The sequence below is a fragment of the Mercenaria mercenaria genome, chromosome 15 (genome assembly GCF_021730395.1).
Source record: "Mercenaria mercenaria strain notata chromosome 15, MADL_Memer_1, whole genome shotgun sequence".
NCBI lineage: Eukaryota > Metazoa > Mollusca > Bivalvia > Venerida > Veneridae > Mercenaria > Mercenaria mercenaria.
Genome location: NC_069375.1, coordinates 63624886 through 63644182, shown reverse-complemented (window position 1 = coordinate 63644182; position 19297 = coordinate 63624886).

Genomic DNA, 19297 nt, shown 5'->3' with positions numbered 1-19297 from the left:
ATGACTTGTAAGTGATACTTATGCTTATATAATACTGACATCACCTTGTATGCATATGCTTTATCGGGTAAGACCATTTTTTTAATTTTACAAAATGCTTAAACAGTGGGTGGAGAAAATGCCGTATAAAATTAAAACCAGTTCTGTGACCCGTGTGTTTTCTTCCCTTGTTTGTCTTGGAAACTAACGTTCTTTAAGCTCACAGAGTATGAACAATGCTTAACGTTAGAAAATATTCTTTACTACACCCTGTAGGCAAAAGGACTTTATGAAAAGTACTTAACTATATAACATACGCTGAAAAAAAGAAGCAATGACCGCTGTCATTTATGATACTAATAGCACGGCTTTTCACCCGCAAACAGGGTGTTACTATCGTCAAAACGGATAAGACACGTTTACAGCTGTTGACTTTTGTAAAGTTAACACTGCCTGAAATTGATAAATATAATTTTTTAAATGTTTAAGTCTCTTTAACTGATATCAAAATTGTTGACCGGTGCAAATCAGATATTTATGGTGAGCTGTTACCGTAAATTCTCAATAAAATCTGTAAAAAGATCCTTTGAAAGCAAAGAATACAACCAATACGAATAATAGCAGACTTGGTTTGATTGAGTCTGTTCAAGTCATTTGTATTCATGGGTACGTTAAACATACTAGTACTTAGATAATATGATGTTTTAGGGGAAAGGGTGGCATTAAGGGCGGCCTATGGCTGAGTGTTTTAGGTTGCTGACTACGAATCACTTGCCCTTACAGGTGTGCGTTTGAAATCTCGCCTGAAGCGTAGACTTCTTCATGTAAGAGCCCATCCAGCTGAATTAAAGGAGTCGATGCTTAACCGTAATGACATAATTTCCAGAGATGTACATATGACCTAAATTGTGTCGGTGTGACTTTAAACTAATAAACAAAAAGAAATGAAAAAATGGTGTACATCTGTAACAATGATCAACATTTCGACTTTATATATTTCGTATATATGCTGAGTAAATTGTGTGAATAGCATGTTAGTATGTCTTTCTTAAGCACTAGTGAATGAAGTTAAAACTATTTTCTGTCATAATTTAGTGTTTCTATTGAACCAAAAATGCTCAATGCCTTTTTGTATGGTCAAAGAAAAGCTATTGATTTTGCGACAATTAAAACTTCAATTCCGGATGCATCAGAACTAAGGCAGATAGAAACCATACAGCTATAAAGGGAATGATTTTGTAGAATGATGCTCAAGTGCTATTTTCGGACCGATATCAAACATCAATGACAAAAAGCTTTTGTCAAACGACTGACAAGAATAGCTCTTGTAAGATTACGAGCTAGTGATTTTTGATCCGCTAGCGTAATTTATCAAATACCTTGCAGCGCGTTATCGTACATTAACGTCTAGGATGTCTGTAGAGATAGGATCCAATGACGTAAATAATGGGAAGGAGATACTTCTTTGACTGATATATCAACAAAAATGCAAGTATGAATAAACAGAAAATCAGAAAATTAATACTATATATAATGCGAACATGTGCATGAAAATAACATAACTAGCATTGTGGATAAACAGCAAAATGTAGCAATATGTAGTATACATAGAATAAAGATACACCATTTAGTATAACTTAGCGTTTTAATCAAAGAACTTTAAGGCATGCAAAAAACACCTGAAAGTTGGATCTCTCTCTTATGCTTCAAGCTTATCAGGTTTAAATAGTTATAACATAGATCGTTTGATTAACCTTTTTAACATCCTTTTACCTATTGAGTTATGGGATTGGCTATGAGGTCTGATTATACATACAGACGGACATTGTCTCCTAACAGCGGTTGGTGTATGACAGACTTTTTGCGAATCTTTTGCAAGGAACTCTTGCTTCTGTGGTATTTGACACGATGGTTCATCTCCCAACAGTATCGCACTGAAGAAGCCTAGCGGTACATTTTCATGTTTTTTTTTCCTACAGGAAGAATGTTTTCACCAAAATCGAGATGACTAAAACAGACAATCGCATATATTTATGCTATGATATTAATGACGGATAAGAGCTTTAAAGATTCGCTTGGATGAATTAATTGTATTTTCATCTAAAATATGTGATAACAAATATGTTAATATTTTCTGTCGTATAGGTAGACTTGTTCGATTATGTAATATCTTTAAAATGCAAACTTTAGATAAGTCTAACTTGTAATCCAAGACTGTGGAAACGAACACTGAGAGACAATTTGGACAGTAAGCTTCCTTTTGTTCATGTAAATAAGTCTCTCTGGTCGAATTAAACCCGGCTGAAGTGTGCGATTATGCATCAGATGAACATGATATAGGAGTGGTAGAGCAGACGTTACGAGCGGTTTAAACGCAAAATAATGGTTTTTATGTCAATAACGATTACTCCAAAATAAAACAGAATTGTATAGAAGTTTGTTACTTATCTGAATTGCTTTTGGTTTATTTCGGAAATATCTCACAACCGAATATGTATCGGAGGAAATTATGATCTATTCAGTTTCATCTTAGTGCCTACTACACATGATAGGTTTGATACAATATCTTATATTGAATTATATGAACCAGACACATATATTTGTGCAGTGCATTTTTGTTTAGTTGTTGTCTGAAGTTTTATACGAATGCAGTCATGATGAAGGATGCGATATAGTAATATCTTATTTTAATAGGAATATAATAATTGATTAAGGCTCCTAATTGTTATCTGTATGTTCGCATAGATATAAGTCTGGCGTATTTTCCGAGAGATTTCTGACAGAACTTTCTTTTTAATATGAAACTGATATCTTTAAGCAGTAGAATATCAAGAGAGCCAATTTGTTTGACCAAATCTAAGTAAGGCTGGTCACGTAAACGGCAAGAAGCCAGGCACATGTACTGCAAGTTAGAATACCTAAATTCAAGTTTGATATAATTTTCTATAAGTATGTCCTGTTCATAATAAATTACCCAAATATTTCGTGTGACATTCCTAGCTGGTTGACAGTTGAAAAACAGATTACGCGGTAAACGTGAAACGAACTTGCCCAACAATATTTTCTTCTATATTGTATAATGTACAACAGGGTAACGTTTCTAGTCTTACAGCTTATATTAGTATATTTTGGATTACTAAAATGTGACCCTGTCCATTTTATGTTGAGTCTGTAATAACACCGCATTTCTAACGACGTAAATTGTGTTCATGGTTGTATACATTACCCTGCCTGTTCAACTTAACCGTAACCGTACCGAGTATAAAACGTGCGACAGATTGCAGTGGGTGTCTTCTGCCACAACCATTTGATTCTTTATTTTTTATGTTAGAGTCAGGTTAGAAACCATTTTCACTTTCTTTTTAAAAAAAAAAAAAAAATTACGTGTTTAATTTCGATACGTGTGTACGTGTGATTAATAAGACAAAATGTCTTCTTAATTTGTGCGTCTTTTAAAATCTAATTACGACCAGTGTATCTTGTAATGATAGTTATATAGTTTGACTTAATGGGCAAATATAACGATAACAGTAATAAGTTATATAATGTTAAGGTATAGAATAGATAATGGACGAAAGAAACATTGCCGTTAAATTTGTTTTCTACGAATGCATTGCATTTTAAAAGTTCTGCTATTTAACAGCACTAACATTTGCAGAAAATGCAACTATGTATTGTTTTGATAAAATTAAATGTTATATTAATAACAAATTGACAGAATAATTTGTATAGTTGACATCTTGATAACGTAACACAGATAGAGCTTGACTTCTTTTTCATCCTACCATTTCTATAACTATAGTTTCATTGCTGTAAATAATAGGATTTAGGTCATTTATGGATGATTCGGGTAATTACAGAGATAGCTGGATCCCAGCATCACATATTATATTATATAAAGAAGATAAAGGGAACCAGAAATTTGTTATAGCAGTTACAAGTTCTATAAATAGTACCAATCAAAGGTGGAGGACGAATGATGTCAGACACAACGTCTTTTATCAAATTGCCACGGAGAACATACGCCCCGCCCGGGGATCGAACTAGCGACCCCAAGACCCGTAGATCTGTGTTCTCCCTACTGAGCTAAGCAGGCGGACCATAATTATTCTAACCATTCATGAAGTCATTGCTACTGTAGGGTCTAAAAAACGGCTTCATAAGTATTGCCAAACAGTTTTGCCCATGATAATGTCCGTCGGTGTATTTGGAAATGTAATTAATGACCCATAATCCATTCCCGGTTTTCTGATTGCACAACGTAAAATGGGTTCATGCTTCGCATACAACGCACACTGGCTGACCTACTTGTTATCTACTGTGGAATTTCTATGACAGTAATGATTCGATTAGTGAAAAATCCATATGAATTGCATCTTGATTCTGTCACAATAGGTTATCTAATGCTGACAAATTGCAAATTTGCTACCATGATTTATATACAAATTGGGTTTTTTTTATATTAGAAGGCGTTACGGAAAAGCTTTTTGATTGCTTTTACCTTAAACGAAATATAATTAATTAACACAACAGCAATTTAATGGATATTAGGTGTTATTGAAAGACATTTATTTATCGATAAACCCTGATTTTTGGAGGAATAAAAAGCCAGAATCGTACATCTATTTCCAGTATGTAGGCTATAAATATTTGACCGAAACGGGTACGATCTACTTTTTGAGTCACTCGCAATAAGCTGGTTGAAAACAAGATTCAAACTGTCATATTAATATTTAATTTTATGCATTTCAAATGACCCATCTTGTATTTGAAACAAAACGTCAAAGGTCATGGTAGAAGTTATGTTGTCGAGGAAAAGGTTTCTAATCAATAACTCGAAAGTGAGTAAACTTTGCTGGCAGGGGAATATTTCTGAATCATGACCATATTTTTTGTTGAAAATCTTTGGTACTCTTGTTCAAACTGCGTTTGTAGTTGAAAAACGGCATTAAACTCACAATATTCAAACAAAACTAAGAGTTCATTCTCAGAAAAATCAATGAATGTGTACATGCATCAGAATAAACATGTCATGCAAATATCTGGGTTCACCTTGATCGATACATTTTGTTAGTCCTTACCTTTGGAGGCAGATATAAACAAAGCAATGTGTTTTATGAGGCAAAATGGCAGGAGCTGTCTTTGACATGTTTTCCTTCTAAAACTTACTGCTTGACAGACATTTTGCTTGACAATGTTATGCTCGCTAGGGGCTGATTGATATTAAATTATTGTCAAGTTATATTACAGTAAACAAACTAGACAATGGCATGTATTGAAAATAAGGAAAACTGCCGAATGTTATCAATTTAAAGAGGGACTGGGTGTATGTTTAAATGTATTTTGATACTGGAGGCAATCTCAAAGGTCTTAACTAACAGTGTCATTTTGAAGCACACATTATTGCCATGCAACAGAATAAAGTAAAATGCTGCTAATTCATATCTGATTTAATGCAAACGTAAATGTTTGAGCATTAGGGACGTGCTTTAAATGTGAAAACCCGCTCACCTGCAGCCTAACGGTCATCAAATTCCATAGCCTTATATATTATACACAGTTGTTACCTTAAACAGTTGTATGTATGGGGGTTAAATCGATCTACAATTGTACTGGCTTTTAGATTTAAAATGGTTTAAAATCTATGTCTATATTAAATAACTTGGTAAAGATAAACTTAACTTCATATCTGTACCGTTTATGGATTCAGTAGCTGTATCCTATGAATCCTAACAGTCATAAGTCAAATAAGTTTTCTATTGTCAGTGTGCTCAATCGGTTCTTTAGTCGGCTTAATACATTTTAATAGTCATGTGTTTTTCGCATAAACCTCACCGATATAATTAAAGTCATCTCTTTTTTCAGCTTTAATACATATACATGTAGAAAACCAAGATTCAGCGTACCTAGGTAAATGCTTTCGCTGTGACAGGCACAAGTTAAATCTTATTTTTTTATATATATATCATTGCTTGTTTTCCAAACATTTGCAGACTTTGGGGTAATCATTTATTGGTGAGTTGTAATTATTGGACAAAAATTATTGATAGGCACGTTTAAAACCCCTCATCAAAACACTAATAAAATTGCCTGTATTAATTAAACGCTTCGCATACAATATATGAATATATGAGAGAAACATAAATCGTTACCTGAGAGGAGTGATGATCTATCTACCATTTTGTATCTTTGAAGGAAACCCTTGAATATACAGAGCATTAAAATAAAAGATTTTAAGGACATATTAAGCTCATATTTAGACTTCGGATCATCACCCTAAGTACAGGTAAAATTTAATATATACTTTATGATCACAAATGTCAAAGGCAACAACAGACAAAGATAGTTAAACCGAGTGGTCATGATACTAGAGAAGGAACACTGTAACTTCTGTTGAAATAACTAATTTCGGCAGTAACATTCTTGCATATATCTGACTATAAGTACTATATATAGAATCTGAGAGCACTTGATCTTTATTGTGACTCATAGTTTACATGCTAAAACATATCATTACTTTAAGTGATTCCCGCAACAAGACATGATTGAATAAGTCATAAATAAACAATAAAAACTGCCATGAAATATATACAGGCCTAATCATTTTTTATCTAGCTTGCTGCATTTACAGCCGTCGGCTTACATGTAACAGTGCCAGTACTTTTCGACTTTTCGACTTACTTAAACTGGCTTGAAATACGACTAACCTGATCTTCTTCTGTGTCTTTGAATGTAGGCTAATTTCATTATAATATATTTAAGAATAATTTCATGTCATTATATGCGATTATACTGTTTTTTTTATGTGTTCTTATGCATTATATTATTCATTGTATTTTCTCCAATGAGAACTTTGACTCTCTTCTAAAGGTAACACAATTAATGAAGACATAACAGGATCGTTGCTCAAAGGAAAACGTAATTACATTGCGGTTTCATACTGTGACATCTCCACTGGAAATGTTTCCGTGCTGAAGAAAGATAAATCACATTATTTTCGTTGCATCACGTAGTTTTCTAACCATTTATGTTTTGTTTTTTTTTCATTTCTGTTGATAATAGAGGGTCTTTTCTTACAGCTTAATGCCATAAAGGCATGTCTTAATAATACTTAAGTATCACTGAGACAAAGAAAGAATATGTGTAATAATCTTTAACATTTTCAGTTATAATTATAAAATTAACAATGAGACCGCCTCCACCCCCATCACCCCCCCCCCACATACACACACACACACACACACACACACACACACACTCAAAAAAGAGAGAAATCAGGCAAAAATAAAACATATGTCACAAAATAATAAAATAAAATTACATAATCAGATTTCACGAGTATTTCTTTTTCATGAAAATATCAACAGGCAAATGTTTGACAATACCAATATGTACAATGTCAAAATAGTTGTATAATTAAAGATTAGTGTAATCACTTGCTAAAGAACTATACTTCGAATGATCAGGTGACTTAAAATCACAGAAAGTGTTCAGTTTTATGTGTTCTATATTTTCGTTTTGGTTTAAACCCTTTCTGAATTAATTAGAAGAAAATACTGTAAGCAATGCTGACGTTATGAAGACGTCGCTGACGCACTCTTACATAATGCATGATATCAAATTAAGACTTGGCATTTTCCAAGCAGAGACAAAGAACTTTGACACGTCTTGATATTATGACATAAGACTAGGTTTTGTGTGAAGACCCTATTATGTCTCGCTCTTTCATTTATTAGTATTTGTTCGCCGCTTTAACTCAACCACCTAGAAAACTTAATGTACTATGGGCATAAAAGTAATTTCAAAAATCTATACGCAATATTGCACCCGTATGTTAAACACGATGTCCTAAAAAATAAAAGAGAGGAAGACTTTGTTTTGATATACACAATAGGGGAATCTATCCTTAACTTTTACATCTCTAGTGTTGTAATTTACATATTGTTTTGTTATTATTATTACATTATTACATAATTACATAGTTCTGAGCTTAGAACAGAATTCAAATAGCACGAGGTAATATCTTCTAGATATGATAATTACTGAAATAATAAGACATTTTGACAAATGGAGTTATCATATTAATCATCCGGGCGGAAAACTAATGCGGTAGGTTTTATTCGAATGATATTCCAAAAGGGCATTATTTTATGTTGCGTCATCTCTGTTATACAAATGCAATTTGTAGCCATAAAGCGTTTAATCATATCTTATAAAATCTATCTGCCGCTAGAGACCTAAGAAAGAGCAACGTAATCTAAAGAGATAAATTTGGTTGCCAATTTCTGCCAACAACGTATTTACTCATTTTCTTAAAAATCTAAAAATCAGATTTTCAGTGATTATCTGGTAAATGTGGAGTGTTTAAAAATTAATTCAACCAAACAGAAAGTAACTTACCTTAAAGGTAGTTATAAAATGTTGGGCTTGGTTTTCTTCTTTTCATCAAAAGAAAACATTTGGTATCATAGAACTTGCCTAAGGATAACATGGTGTAATAGGCCTCAATTTCACCAAAAGCGTACATACAACTTGATAATATAAGCTTTAAAAATGCCAAACGACAGAAATAAGTTGCATATTCAAAAGTTATATAGTGACAGAAGTTCTCAAAAAATTCCTTTAGATTACCTCCCCTGATAATTTTGTTTTTTATGGGTTATCTACCCTGAAAACTAAAAAAAATGAATTCCTCCTTTTCCCTACGGGGAGTTTTAGATTTCTTTTTGATATTTGTATCAGAATCATATAATACATCTTTCTACCGCACAATTTTCTCGAAACTCAAGTTCAGATTCTCACTATCAAAGAAATTATATATTTCCCATAGGTATCAATGTTAACTTCAATACCGATTATCTCCCCAAAAAAATGATAAAATTTGAAAAGTCTCTCGGTGAAAAGTTTTTAATTTTGAATGTCTCTAAAGTGACCAGATTTCATTTAAATATTGCCATCCAGTTACAAGATATGAAATATGGCTATTACACCATGTTATCCTTAATTATAGATTGACATATTGTCATATTTACATAACCTTTGCATTCTTGTGTGAACCACCTGTATTGTAGTCATAATGTGTTGTCAAGAACTAAACATACAAATCAAGCCATTAATATACTGAACAGGATTTTCTATAGTTTGTTTCTATTACTTAATTGTTTTATATAGATGTATTTCCTTATGATAACTACACCTTTGTTGTGAATGACATTATATATTTCCTACTTATATCATTGACGTAAGAATTTTTTGTTTTAATTGTCGGATATAACTGTCATTTCATTCAAAACATAATTTATTATAACCAATTACAAATCTTTTTTCGTCGAATCTTTCTTTATATTTTAGAGCTATTTGAATGTAACTATATTTAACGCTTATGAGCTTACCTACTCCCTTCTAGTACTTCTATACAAAAACAATATGGTTCAATTATAACGGAAACAATATTGCAATATGGTTACTTATATCTGGTAATCGGATTATATCCTGCTGCTGATTCCGTCCTATGAATACAATTTAAGCTGGAACCTAAATGTTCATCTTTCTATGGGCTTGGTTAACCTTAATATCGGTTGTAAAGTACATGTAATGTTACATGATTTTTGTTGTCTTTGATGCATCCTAAATCTACCATTAGACATTTGCAAATTAAGACGAAGTGGACTGTGGACACCTAGGTAGATCAATATTTCAAGCGGACAGTCTCATTTAATTGTCTTACATGCAGTAGAAAAGTGATAAGGTTCGGCTTATTATCCAACCACTTTGCGTTGCAATGTGGTGGGGATATAGACTTTGTAGTGTCTGTCTGTCAAAGAAAATGTTTGTTATATATATTGCAAAGTATTTGACCTACCGTCCTTTCACTTTATTGAAAAATTCTCCAGTATTGCAAGTTATGCATCTGAGACAAGTTGTCAAGGTCAGCAAGTGTAACTGCCTTGTCCGCCGTCCATTGTCGTCGTCCGACACACTCCAAAGATCACTGTTTTGACCAAATCGTGCAGCGAGTTTAAAACTGGGTCAAAAGTAGGCCACTAGTTCTCTATATGGTAAACATTTCTCAAACTGACCTAGATTTTAATCCAAGATGACGCAATATTAAAGTTGATATACACGCCATGAAGATAAATATTTCGACTAATTTTCATATAGGTCTTACAGAAAAAAATACCTCTGTAGTGCTAAAACGGTTTGTCTATGATTAAGCCTAGCGACCTAGTTATATGCCCATAATAACCGAGTTTTAAACTTTACCCAGAATTTATAAAATTACAAACTTTCTAACAATTTCTATGAGACCAGGTAAAAAAGACCTTAAGAGTATTAAGAATATTTTTCTATTATATGGCCTAGTGACCTAGTTTATATGTTCTACAATTTATCAAACTGAGGTTCATGTAGAAAATATGACATGTAGAGTGTAAAGAATGTGAATTGAATTGAATTGAATTTTCAATAATTTACTTACTGACCTTAACACTTAACACTTAACGTCAGATGACCAAGTTTAAAACTTTATCTAGACTTGACTAATACACACATTATGACTTATATTATGTATCATACAGATCACATAAACAATTCAGTCTCACGGGTGTTTACAACACTTCTCTAATATTATATCAGTGACTTAGCTTTAGAACCTGTTTTAAAGCTGACCTACATTTGTCAAAGGCAAATATACTGACCCAGTTTCATCGGATCCAGTTGAAAACATTGCCTCTACATTGTGATTTTTCTTTGATACAACCTCGTGACCAAGTTTTTATTCCAAATAATTCAGTTTCAAATTAGAGACAAACCTTCTAACTAGGTTTTTTATAAAACTCAAATATCAATCATGGTTTCTGTTGACAACGATGTTTTTCTATAGTTTCACTTTGCGGCATTTAATTTTAGACCCTAGATATTCAGACTGATTTTTAAAGATAAACACGCTGACCAGGGCTAATGCATATCGAGTAGAAAATATGGAAAAGAGTTACCGGTTTAAGCTCCCCAGTGGTGGGTTTGTCACTGACCGTTCCAAGGCGGTGCCCCACTGTGTTCATTTGTTTGTTTTGTCCTTGTGTGTTTGTGTGTATGTGTGTGGTGTGCGTGTGTTGATCGTGTGCGCGTTTGGGGAGGCTGCGTTTTTAAGCTCCCTGTTGGATATTCTTCCTTGTTTTTTTCTATAATTTTACCTAGTCACCCAGTGTTTGAGACAGAATGACAAAGATTCAAAATCTGCCGAGAGTTTCTTTACGATTGATCTAAATTTGTAACCTCTAGAGTGGACGAAGACGGACGAAGGACACAGTATTATCACATTAACTACATTTGAGCACTTTGCTCAGATGGGCTAAAACTCGGTTGTGCAATTCGATTTGTTGAATCACATTCCTATATTCCTGTATTTCAATATTTTAGCGATATGTTTAAGACGAATATTCTCTGGACTGACGAAGAGACAAAGCAAAATACATATCCCCACCACAGTAACATGGTTTTCTCATGGTGCGTCTTAATTCTCGAAGAACTAAAACAAAAACGAAAGACGAAAGGTTGGGAAATTAATATTCCTTTACATTTTTGAATATATACCTAGGTAATTGTCAAATCATTCTTACAAAAATGCGATAGGATACACCATTACCGTTGCTGCTATTTAAGAAATAATTTACAGCAAAAGGGTGTTTTAACACTATTGAAGCACGATGGGCGGTTATACGTCGGGGATAATACTTTCACGAGAACGCAGCCCAAGTGATATTATTTGTATGACGTATTACCGCCCGAGTGTATAAAAAGTGTTAAAACACCATTTTGCTATAAATTATTTCGAATCTAATATGTCCTTAATCTAATACAGTAGATAAAATATAGTAGCGTTCTTTCTTGGTCGCAACAAAAACTTTGACGTCACCGCATGTAAACGTGACGTCATTCTAGCTTAAGCGTGTTTTAACAGAGACAAGCATATTAGAATTCAATATGAATACATTTATCTAGATGACAGACACCGCCACAAAACTAACCAATCTTAACAGGGTTACTCTCATTAAATCGTCTCAACAAAATCATAGTTAAAATTATTTTAATTCCAAACTGGATTTTTGAAGAATACAAAGTATCAATGAAATTTATTCATTTGAGTTACAAAATGTTTGATAAAACTTAATCAACTTATTGATGCCAGATATGTTTTGATTACATTTTGTTCATTAAATATAATATAATTAGGGTAAATAAACCATCAGCTTGATCTGGCATGATGTTTTTTACTTACGAGAGTCCACTTCAACATCTCAAATCAAGCTGTTGTTAATATCTACTTCGACTTCTATTTGCCACGTGTGAAGTCTGAATTAAACTATATTCAAAGATTGCATTTCCTTTCTCTTACAAAAGGGTTAATGTTCAACATGTTACATTGTTTGATTGACAGCGGATGTTCATTAATAGTGGGTATTGAGTAAAAGAGCGTCATGACTTCCATAACAAAATAGCAAATATACAGTCTCTATTCATATAATTTGTATCGGTTTAATTGCAGGTACCCTCTTTCATAAAACAACTGAGATTAAAATGCACAGGTTTGGATTTCAGACCGTGCTAGCGAATATAGATAAATGTTACATGTATATGCATTTGCTTGAAATGTATTCAACCTAAGTTGACAAGTCATCCCGTAGGCAACAAGGGATTATACGTGTCGAATTTGAAAGGTCAGTTTAAAATGTTTAAAGACAAGAAAAATCAAGTATTGCAGGAAACAGCGTAATTGCAATCAGTCGTTATTTGTTCTAGATGTAGCATTATGTATATCAGACGGAATGTAACAGTACGATAATTGATTAGAATGCACTATGAGATAGTTTGAATTAGTAATTTGTATCTGTTAAATAAACAGTTACAGCTATCGTGTTTTCAAACCAAAAAATTGACTTTGTAAGTGATGGGAATTGTGTTAATACAATTAAAACATACCATTGATTATAAGGCCTACATACCATTAATATTATGAGTGCTGAAATTGAAAACTGTAGTAGTTTTAATTATACGATAGTTTGCCATTGAAAATATAAGCAATAACTAGAATATAAACATTTGTCTGTCTGTTTTTTCCATTTATATCTCTTAGAGTGAACATAATTAGGCCTCTAACAATAAAGGATTTTGTATTATATAGCAGGTCCTCGGTGCCGGAATGGGTGTGGTCGCTGACTTCAGATCTCATACCCCTCACCGATATGGGCTCGAATGCAGAATTCTTCATGTTAGGAAGTCCTCATATATGTAATAATTATATAATGCAAGGAAGTTTGATATTTTTTGTAACTAATAGTTTACATGTTGAGTTCTAAAAAAAAACATCAGTAATTTCTTAATAAGTAAGTTTTGAAGTGTTTCCTACACCCATAGACATAAAAGACTTGAAAAGAATACACCATATATAAACATTGTGGTGGTATATCTTTATCATTTGTATTAAAGCTGTTGCATTTGCATCCGTCCTCGCTAACGTAACGGTTCTAGCACATTACAACATGCTTAAACTTGCTTGAAGTACGACTAAAATGGCTGTCTAATCTATCGTAAAATATACGCTATTTTCACTGAAATATAAAAATAAGCGACTTAATTGATAACATATTCTTATGCATTATTCATTGTAATATTATCTTCAATGAGAACAAACTTCGCCTTTGTTCTGATGTAAGCGCGATTAATGAAGAAATAAACGGATCGTAAATCAGAGAAAAACGTAATTACATTGCAGTTTCATGCAGTGACATCTCTACTGGAGAAGAAAGATAAATCACGTCACTTTATTTGCTTCAAGTAGCACCCTGAACAATTCATGTATTCTTTTTTCATTTTTGTTGATAATAGCAGAGAGTCTTTCCTGACAGCTTAATGCCATAAAGGCATGTCTTTAAACCATATGTATACAAATAACGCTCTAACAAATAGAGTTTGAAATGACAACGGCTGAATATAGGAGGTGAAATCTAAGTCAAGCTGTTAACTTTAATGACAACGCGCTGGTATGCTGCGATAAACAGGTCATAACCCTTTTATTGCACTAAACTTTTGTTACATTAAAATGAACAAAACGTTCGGAAAAGCATGTTTTCCGTTTGAATATATGCATTCAGTTAATGGCTAAAACCACTTAACTTCTTGGAATATTCATTTTTTTTTTTCTGTACATAAACGTTTCCACTGGCAGGTTAATTTAAAGCGACATTCAGTATAAGGGTCATAGAAAAGGTTTTACTGTTAGATCGAAATAACATTCATGTCCAGTTCTCACAAAAGAGTTAACAGTGTTTCATTTTGCATCTAAAAACCAGCATGCAACATTATGGTGTGTCAATATTTATCTTAAAAAAACTTATATGGCATTTACAATTTTCAGTATAAAGATGCGTATGTAATTATATTAATGGTTTTGTCAGAATACAATTTACATTATTTTTTTTTTAAATCAATGAATTTTTGTTTAGTTCTTTTTCAGATTCATAGGCAATAACAAATATTTAGAGAGTGTTCTCAGTTTACGTTCGAAATGTCTTACACAGAGTGAAAATGACAGTCGTTATTGAGTAAGGAGTGAAATTTAAAATAATGTCTTCTTTTATTCAATGTTTTCTCTTTGGTTTTTACTTATACCTATTTTAAAGTTCCAATGCAATGAAAGTGGTTAGAAACCATCAACTGCTTTCCCACAGACATCCATTATTACATTTTAAAATTGCACAGCCTTTCATAAATCGAAACGTATATATCTTATCACGATTTTCTTCAAGAATCAACATAATGGACATAAATAATATGAATAGTAACTATGATACTGTATTTGAGTATTTTTCGTGTGAGTTGATATGACCCCTGTTTACATCGATGGCATGGCAGGAGAAATCCGTTTCATGAAACTTGTTTTAATACACGCGAGTTATAGAAAACACTGCCAAAATCTGTTACAAAATACAGTTAACACAGAAAATCTGGTTCAATTTTGAAAAAAAAAATATTAGTTTTTTTTAGATTTCTGACCAATGAAAACAGGCTTAACAAGTCCCAGATATACTATCATCTTATTCTCAATAAGTTCCTAGCATTTTTTGAAAAGTAGTCTCTGACCAAACGTAAGATAATAAATGAAGTGCAGTTCGGTTAAGCCTTGCCCATCTTAAAATGGAATCGATCTTTTATATTATCAAAAAGGTATTTTCTAGTAATTTTCTAATATATTTAATACGTTTTTGTGCGTACTATATTCCCTGTTTTATTATTTAATAAAAATCCTTTCTATACAATTGATGATTCTAAAATACCTAGGGCATAATCAAATAGAGGTACATGGTGCAGAAAGATCGACTATATAGGCTACGAATGAAGATTATTATCTACTCTTTCTCGGTGATATTGCAAAATAAAAAGGTTTTTTAAAGGTTATTGGCCCGTTACAAGGACAATCGGAAAATCACTTATTCTCCGTATTTTATGAGTAAAATGTGGGCATAATGCTTTAAATATTTGAGCAGAGTTATGGACCTTTTGTTATTTGATGATGATGATGATGATGATGATGATGATACGGAACAACTACTTGAGGTTTGGATTGAATTCATGAAGTAATAACAAAGTATTATAATGAAAGCGCACCAAAATAGACATGAAATGATAATTCAAAACGGGGCATTATTTATGAAATATTGGTGCAAGAGTATTGGCCCTTGTGTCAAATGAGGTGAGCAATGGTGTAGAATTTAATTCATAAAGTAGTAACAAAAAGTGAAAAGTGAAAGTGCACCAAAAAAGATTTGAAATAATAATAAAAACGGCATAAATCATTAAATATTGGTGCAAAAGATTTTATGGCATATGAGGTGAGTAATAATGTAGTAAAGTTTTAGTTTGTATCAAATCCATGTGGCAATCCTTTCTAAAGTACTATTATAACATTTTAACATCACGTCGTTCCTAGTTCATATTTCTTCTGACAATTTGTACAACAATAATGAAATAATCACATGGCTGTAGGCACAACATAGCATTGGTTATTTTAGACATTAAGTGCACCCGTCTTCTTCTTAGAGCTTTTAGCTTTTGTGTAACATTCTGGCACGGAATAGAAAAGGCTCTTATATAATCTAGTATTTATAGCGCATATGTGATTTCCCTGTATTGTCGAAATGTCGAAGTACAGTGATTTCTTATGATGTGCATTTTTCTTTAGAAATATTGTTTATAGCAGCATGAAGAGAAAACATAAACCTGCGAATCTTTCTTTTTGATATATTACATCATTTGTCACATGAATTACGGAAAACAACTAAAAAGTTGATATTGTCAAATTTATCTTATTTTCAGGTAGCATCTGTGATAACTATTCTGAATTAGTAAATAGAAAATGTTTAGAAATATTTAAAAAATAAGCAAAATAGCCGGAATTACATCCGTTAATTTCATCAATTATATATTTTTCTGACTCTTATATCTAATAATATGTACTCAAATGATACACAGAAACAGAAGTAAGTACTATCTAGATCACACAACGGCATACATTTGTAAAATACCGACATTTATTTGATAAGTATCAATATAAATATTTATAAACTCATTACATATACCCCAGAAAATAAAAAAGTAGTATTTTTTTATTTCTTGATACCTGCTCGAAGTAAACGGAAACAGCAAAACTGCTTTCATACGTACATACCATTATGAACTTGGTTGTTGCTGTCAAGTTATATCGCAATGTTATAAAGTCAACCGTCTAAATTTGATTGGGCATATTTGCGTCATACTGCGATTACTATATCAAATTAAAAAGATGAAGCTGCATGTGTAAAAAGTGATCATCAAATGTCCTTTTATTTGTACTACACTCACAGAAATGCCCCAATGAATTTGCGTTTAAGGATAATTTCTCAAGAACTTAATTTACAAAAATATTGTTTTCATTTATAAGTAGAATGTAATTCACACAACATTATAAATGATAGGTTTGAAGTAAACTACCAATCTATTTGTCTCTTTAATGTATTAATAATGTAATAAGTAAAAAGTATTTGAACTACATTTAAAGTTCAAATTAAAATTTGGTCCACCCGCTTAATTCGCCAGAAAATTCTGAATACAACATATGCTAAACATTCAATGATAGAAGTTTCTGTACTATTGGTCCAAAACTTTGGAATGTACTGCAGTTAGAATGTAAATCACTTGACACAGCCAAAAACAGTCTTAAGACACTGTATTCCAGAGATTTCGTGGCATTGTTTTAAATATTTTGGTAACTGTTTATAATGCGAAAACAGCAGTTGATAGTTTTTGAATTTTTGTAAAAGTTTTACATTTCAACATTTATATATTCAAGGTTTGCTTAATTAAACGCACTTGGGTAGGGTAGTGTGTAGTATTTCTTTTTTAAATAGTATATGATGGCACCATTAACCGGAGGGATTGAACCTCTATCTGCAGCCCGTCTCGGCGCACCATGTGATGCTTTAAGCACTGGTATTCGCAATAGGGGTAAAATGACCTCAAAGGGAGGGGTGCGGTCATGACTGTTTGTTAAAATAAGGCTGTTATTATTGTTATTATTATTATTGTCGTTAATAATAATATTATTATTATTATTATTATTATTATTATTATGTACAACGTCATTGAATATGCCATTAATAAAATTTTTCAGTTTCAGTTTCAGTTTAATTCAATGAGAGCGGAATTCTATGAATCGCTGGGTCGATCCTCGGCCGAGGCATATATTCACCAAGACGACTGATAAAAGTTAGATATTGTCCATGAATCATACCGAGAGGTTTGCATTACTTGCGGAAAACAGGATAGTATCCGTACAGAATCCGAGAACCTTGGCTAGAACAACTTTTAATATACTTTTAAAAACGGCGGTAAACCAAAAAACAAACAAAACAAACCAATGATATTGTAAAACTTTTCCGTACATTTTAAAGGATTTTATGTTACAGTGCTAAAATGTCAGAATTATGTTATAACGAATAACCTTAACATTTTTAAAGATATTGCTTAGTTTAAAGTCCGCTTTAGTTTGCATGAAATAAATATGTAATTTTACATCTTATATATATCTCCCATCACCTTGAGATCAGACAAATCCCCCCATTAATTGTAACTGAATACTTCGCAGAAATCATTATTGTAACCTAATCCATTGTAATTAAGTTCCGTGGTGTATACTTATTGACTTTGTCATTTCTTTAAGTACAGATAACAGGACAATCACCTCAAAGCAAAAGACACTGACTGACAAAACAAAGAATGTCATGGACATTAAAGGACATCTTGTTCGCAATATAAAATTATAGCTCTAAAATGCTGAAAAGATTCAACTAGTACCAAAAAGTTTTTTTTTATTCAGAATCTGTAAAATGTCTAAATAGCAAAAATATATTAAAACAACATGGACATATCAAAAATAAAAAAAAAATGCAAGAACCTTGGCGATACGATATTATTGTTAAAAGCTTTCAACTAAAAACTATTTTTTTTTAAAAAATGATGAAATTTTCAGCCTACTTAATACAATGAGACACGGGACCGAGCTATTGTAACACGCAGTTGGATATAAACAAGGGCATGTAAAAAAGTTGGTCTTTAAGCTCCCTCTAAGTTGTAATTGCATATTGATACAAATGAGTTTAAAAATTGATTTGCTAATCTCGGGGACGTTTACCAAAACATGTCGAGCGAGAGTGTATTACGTTATTTCTACATTTGAGAACTATTGAACAGGATTTACTGTGCAAACTTGCAAAAAAAGAACCTTATAGTACAATGAACATCGTTTCCTGTCATTACTAATATTGCTAATATCTATATCTATATCCGATACATATTTTCATAGAAATAAGTAAACGTTAGGGAATACATGGTAATAAATATAAAGATTTATTGTTTTCAGACACAAATGCAAAATAAATTGTAACTGCAATATTGCCTTCATACAGATCACTGAACTGATATCTATGAATAACATCATTATAGAAATTATGTTCTCTGCCTAGCCAATTTGAAGATGACTGGGCATATCTCATGATATTGATAACATAATATTACCTCGTCTAATTAAACGTACTATTAAAAACGGAAGAAGGGAATGCTACACTGCAGAGGTTCAATGTCTACACACAGTCTTGGAGAAAACCAGCTAAGATTTAACTTTTAAATGATAGTTATAATGTATATCTGTAATGTGCACTATGTATAACAGTAAATCATAAAATATGTGGTTATGGTATATGGTCGTATTACCGGCTCGTTAAGTTAT